General features: G+C 30.7%; 1 long non-coding RNA gene across 1 annotated transcript; it reads left to right on the top strand.

Annotated features, from left to right (window-relative positions):
* On the top strand, positions 1–6,266 carry LOC125071821. The gene is made up of 2 exons (XR_007119939.1): positions 1–102; positions 6,003–6,266. It is a non-coding gene; the product is annotated as an uncharacterized LOC125071821 (long non-coding RNA).
* Positions 6,267–6,563: the final 297 nt, after the last annotated feature.

Genomic DNA, 6,563 nt, shown 5'->3' with positions numbered 1-6,563 from the left:
ATTCCGTTTTGAGATCAAATGAAGAGAACTCACTGTTTCTTATTGTACAATTGTATATAATTCATAATAAATTTAATTTAAAATTTGTCGGTGCTTTCTAAGGTAAGTTAATTAGAATTTTACTTATTAATCCTTTAAGTTTACACTAGTAAGTACTTATATAGTTGTTATTTAATTTCTAAGTATTTTAATAGTAAGTGTTTATTATCTGTGTGTGTCTTTATATAGTATAATATAAAATTTCCTCGCCTCGTGTTTGTGTAATTCCCATTAACACTGATTAGCTATTCGATCCTGGGATAAAATTTCTCCATCAAATTACCATTTGCTATTTAGTACATTTGAAAACGTATATTAATAGGCAAGTTACACTTATTCTGTTTCTATACAAAGTTAGATATAGATAAAAATTGTATAGTAAGTTATCATTGAATTTCATGTAGAATATATTTTTATTGTTGTGTATACAATACTATACTACTACGAATCTACATTCCGATCTGGTTTTTTAGTATTTTTATGTTTTTATTAAAATTTGTTCAAACCTTTCAGAAGCAAATAAATAAAATTTGTTTTAATATGTATTTCTATGGCTATGTTTTTTACCAGAATTTAAATAGTTTCTTGAGGAAGGATTATCATAATTGGAAACAAAACTGTAGCAAAATACCGATGTTTGATAATGTTGCTAAATAATTGGTTATCTCAGGCTGATGCGTATTTATGCACTAACTTTCATATAAGTAGGCACCTACCTAATAATAGATACGTATTTTTTTCCCAAAATGATACCGAGGATTAACGTGAATGTTTTGTTTCACACTAATTTTTATTTGACTTGATTCATTTTAGTCATTAAGAAAATAAAGTGTATATTTAAGCAGAAACCCTTTAAAACTTTATTTATAAAATTACGTTGAAAGTACTCGCATTAAATAGAGCTCGCGATCTTCGAAACGTCTGTTTTAGTCGATAAAATCAAAATCTAAATATTGTTTATTCAAGTACGCTTACAAAAGCGCTTTTGAATCGTCATGTTACACTATTGAATTAAATTGCTGAATAAACAGCTTTTTAAATCGTCTGAACATACTCGAATAAATCGAAACAACAAAAATCTATACAATATATAAAGTATTTATGCCATTATTCAACTTTTATAAATCCAATTTCGATTTTTAATCTTCGATTTTTTAACGAATCGAATCCAGATCAAATTTTTAATCGTTATCCGATCCGATATTACCTACATCTTAAAAACCTACAATTGTTTACTAACCGTATTAATTAGATATAGGTAAAAAAATAAAATCTGTAAATATTTAAGTATATATTAGTAAAAAATAAAGTTCATTTACATTTTTTATTGAAAGAGACAGACGTTTTGTTATGCTATCATTTTAAAGATGTAGGTGCTATTTATTATTTATCTTGCAACAGATAACAATTCTTGAAAACAAAATGTGCGAGTATTGTTATTTTCTGAGTTGTTTGTTTTACGCTTTGGAAGTCACATAACTACGATAAAATATATACTAATATTATAAATGCGAAAGTAACTCTGTTAAGCTTTCAAGGCTAAACGAGTGAACCGATTTTGATGAAAATTGGTATGAGGTAAGTTTGAACACCAAGGAACGACTAACGACTACTAATATTTCTACTAAAATATTTTTTTAATAGTTATAGTTAGATTTAGGAGCTCTACGCTACGCGTTAGACTAAAATAATGATAGTTTTTGTGTTTTTTGTTAATTATTCCATATATGTACTTACAAGATTAAGAATTTGGTTTCATTAAATTTAGTATTGTTTTCAAAAAGATCAAATCTATTTTAATATAGACTATGTTACGTATTATAACAAATGAGTAAACCCGATTAAGCAAAAATCGTGTCCGCAAAATCTGAATAGATTTAAAAAATATAATAATAATATTTATAATACTAAATATATATATCTATATATATATTTATTTTTGTTAGTATATATATACTAACTACGGTTAATTGTATAAAAAAACGTATAATTCGTTCACAGAATAAGTACAATATCACTCGGAAGTGAAAACCACAAGGGTAACATACAATTATTATTCGACTACAAACATGTCCATAATGAAACGATTCACCAACTGTGTGTAAAAACATCATTTTCAATTTGGTACTCATTACTAACATACAAATTTCATTCAGAATAAAAATACCGCGGTATTTATTTTCAATAACATAATAATTCATTTAACCTATCTAATAATCAAATAAAAAAAATATAAATATCATTTCTAAATGTTTTATCTGTGTCATATTAAAGATTACCGTATTGCTGTATCTTAGGGCTAGATCTTCGTGTAGTAGATAAACCAGTTATTACCAGTTATTATTAAAAGGTAATTCGTCAAGCAGCACTGGGCGCCATTTCTACAAAAAATTGTCACTTTGTCGCAATCGAAACGTTATCGTTGCAGTTCAGACGGTTTCCTATTCTTCTAACAAAATGGTCGAAGTAAGATCGTAATGTAATCGGGATCGTATCCTAACGGATACAAATAAGTATCCTCTATTCCAACCATAACAGGAAAAAAGCTAAATAAACAACATTTGTCGAGAGCTTGATTAATCTATGATATTCACTATGGATTTGCGAAAGATGGCGTTTTGAACTTGTTATCGGAATTTTGGAAGTAAAATTTAAGTAGTACTAAGTAGTTAAATGTAATAGTGTTGTATTATAAATAAAGATATATTTATCATAAACTTTAAATAGTGCACAATATAGCTGACTTATTAGCAAATCGCATGAAACAGGTAAATCTAAGGTTTGTTTATTTTTTTTCCTACTGCCATTGGAATAGGCTATAGAATTTCACCTCAGTTGCATTTAAGGTGACGTTTACTTTTTAAAAGAAAAATCGAAGCTGGATCGAAGTAGAATCGGGAATGTATAAACACTTAGATGTTTGTAGTAATTCCCCTTGGCCAGTTACCATCTGCTATCCAATTTACCCATCTGCCTTCCAACTTTAAATAAAAAATACAACAAGTATGCAAATAAAGTTACCACTACGCTTTCGTTCACAATATGTTAACTAAACATATTTTATCCGTGGCATATTCTAAAATGGTATTAGAATTAGGTTATAGGCGAGAACTACGAGTAGATTTATGGATAGAATTTTCAAAGATCTATTCCTAGAGATTTTTCTCGTAGCGTTTTATCAGCATTAAACAAATAATGAAATCTATGACAAAATTCTAAAACCGTAAATAGCAAATCAAATATAGATTAACAGAGATATTTACTACCGTTTTCAATATAAAATAACACATTGATACTTTCCAGACTTCTGTTTTCTACTAAGAATATCTCGACTGGTACTTATCTATAGTAGGTACTTATCCAATAAGGAATTGTTATGTTATAATATATATACGTACATTAAATGTTTTTAAGGGTAATCTACCTCTTATATCTTTCACTCGACACTAGACAATCTATATATAAACAGATAAGCGTAGTTATATAGTTAAATGTATACATATTCTTGAGTAGCGACGTGTACTATGTAGTCATATTTATGACAAGGCAAAAAGAAAACATTAAAGTTCCTAATTTAAAAAAATAATAAATAAAATAGATGTCATTTAAAGTCGTAAGGAGTATTTGAAGTTTATTTAAAATAAATTAGGTTATTATCTCTTAGAATTATGTTATAAGTTGCGATGCGACAGTTTTAATGGGTGATAATGTGATATAACTGCTTAGCGCACGAAATATATTACGCTATAAACGAATAAAGATTATAATATATTTTATGTGATAGAAAGGAACATCTACGTTCCTTGCGGTTTCGCGTTTAATTAAATGGATCCCCCTACCACGAGTTAAAACTCGACAGCTGACAGCGAGTGCGTGAAATAAATAACGGCCGTTTATTGTTATACATGTTATTTCAAAAAATATTACAAGGTAGGCGATAATAATTATGTATCAGTATCTACTAAACATTTTTATTATATTGATCGTGCTGCGAAATGCAGTATTCACTTGAGAAAGTAATAGTGCAACATATTTAAAATATGTAACACTCCGTCTATTTGCCTCCGCTAGTGACAGGTTTAGAATGACGATTAAACGAAGATACTTCTAGCATTGTTGCCACCATTCCACACGGTCATGATTTGTACAATACATATATATTATTTTTGTTAAATTTTCGTTTGTATTACCTTATTCAAATCTTCAATGTAAATAGTTATTACTAATATAGTTTCAGTGCTTATCGTGGAATGATCGAGAGGTTCAGATGAGACAAACAAACAATCAGACAAATAAACATGATACCTGACGATGACCGATAAAAATGACGATGACCGCCGTGTTCGAGAAGCGTTTACACCGGTTTTCATGGGTACGCCACTCCGAGGTCCCGGGTTCGATTCCCGGCCGAGTCGATGAAGAAGAAGTTAATTAGTTTTCTATGTTGTCTTGGGTTTGGGTGTTAGTGGTACCGTCGTTACTTCTGATTTTCCATAACACAAGTGCTTTAGATACTTACATCGGGATCAGAGTAATATATGTGATGTTGTATAAAAAAAAAATACGTTCATGAAAGTTTTAAAAATAATATACGTATTGTGAAACTACGATATAAACTCATAGAAGAGGTCTTACCACCAGTAAAGTGCAGTGTTACTTTCGATGAGAAAAAGTGTATAAATTTTCCATAAAAACAGTTAGTTATTAATTTTCAAATGAGCGGTAGTGTAGTATAAAATATTTATTACGGGAACTCGTCAATAAAGTAACAATTTGATTATGATATTTTATTTTATTAAAAGTATAATATATGTCATTCTATTTGAAAATTCTTAATTACCAATATATTTTAAATAGAAAGATTATACTAACTACTTATAAGTACATAGTTTCAGTACCGATATCGATCATATGAAGACATGATATTCTTTGACGACCTCCGTGGTCGAGTTGTGTGTACACTGATTTTCATGGGTACGCCACTCCGAGGTCCCGGGTTCGATTCCCGGCCGAGTCGATGTAGAAAAAGTTCATTAGTTTTCGATATTGTCTTGGGTCGGGTGTTTGTGGTACCGTCGTTACGTCTGAATTTCCAACCAACGTAATGTATGTGATGTTGTCCAATATTTATTTATTATTTATTTATTTAGATCCGTCATTACTAAAGCACTATGCAATGTTGGACTCTGGACTCTGCTACCCACTAAAACTAGCTCCTCTTAAGGTTAGGATTTCATCCGATTCAAGCTGGTTTTGTTTCGATGTTATTGTTGACCACAGACGACATGAAATAATATCATAATTAGTGCCCGGATTTCAACCCACAATCTTAAGTTGCGGTCCATGTGGTATCATTTACCATCGAGTATCAGTTTTTTTTTTATAATTTTTGATCTTATTAAAAACCCAGTTATTGATTTGTGACTTAAATCAAAAAGCTTAAAGTCATTCAATTCAAATCAAAACAAAAAGTAATTATGTATGTCTGTTGCTCTTTCATATTCGAACCACTAAACCGATTTTGATGAAATTTGTTATAAATAGATTATTTATTATATATTTTATACGCAAAACTATTTTTCTTTTTTCATTATTATTAATAATTTTCCTTATGAAACTAAAACACCTGAGCTTAGTGCCACGTAATTATTATTACTGTAACGTATTATGTTTGTGCTGATGTCGGGTAGAACTATAACACGAAAGGTAGATTCGTGTGACTTTGTAAGCACGTAAACGTTATGACGTCATTCATTCCGTGTTTCGTAGTAACGTAATTTGTATAAAAATATTTGATTTTACTAAATATCACGTGATTACAAACTTGTGTTCTCTGAAAATTAGTACACTAATATGTAATATAAGAAATCGGCTGAAGAATATCATTATATACGTCCTACTATTATTTATTTACTATAATATATGATATAACTTTTAAAAAAAATTCGCTTTGAAATTTCCAGAAATGCCGCCGCGTCAGGACATAGTGGTGCAGGTGGAGCGGGTCCAGGTGCAGGCGTCGCCTCCGCCTCCCCCGCCACCTGGGCGACTCCAGCGACCCCCTCATGACCACCCCTCGACCTACATCGACAGGAATGCGCGTCAAAGAAACAACACGCAAAGAACGGCACAAGCTAATAGCTAGAAATTTATTTTTAACTTTTAAGAATTCGATTTAAGCTAAGTACATAACTGTAAATTATTTCAAAATATAATTTTACTAAACACATTATGTTTTTGTAGATATTCTTGGAGATCGACTTTGATAATTACTGTCCTAACCGATGTCCGATGTGATGTTGACCAGCCGTCAATTTTTGTCGATGATAGGGCTTCGTGCAGGCCCTGCACTATGTGGGTGGGTCCAATCGACTCATAATCATAGTTATAATCTGCCGTCAAGCCAACTACAGTCGTACTAAGTTTATATTGCTGTTTTCCTGTTCCGGTTGAGTGAGCGAGTGTAATAACAGGCGCGAGGGAGTCATAAGATCTTTGTCCATATTGCCATCAGGTGACCCATT

Source organism: Vanessa atalanta, chromosome 20 (assembly GCF_905147765.1).
Source record: "Vanessa atalanta chromosome 20, ilVanAtal1.2, whole genome shotgun sequence".
NCBI lineage: Eukaryota > Metazoa > Arthropoda > Insecta > Lepidoptera > Nymphalidae > Vanessa > Vanessa atalanta.
This window is presented reverse-complemented; position numbering and strand designations above follow the sequence as displayed.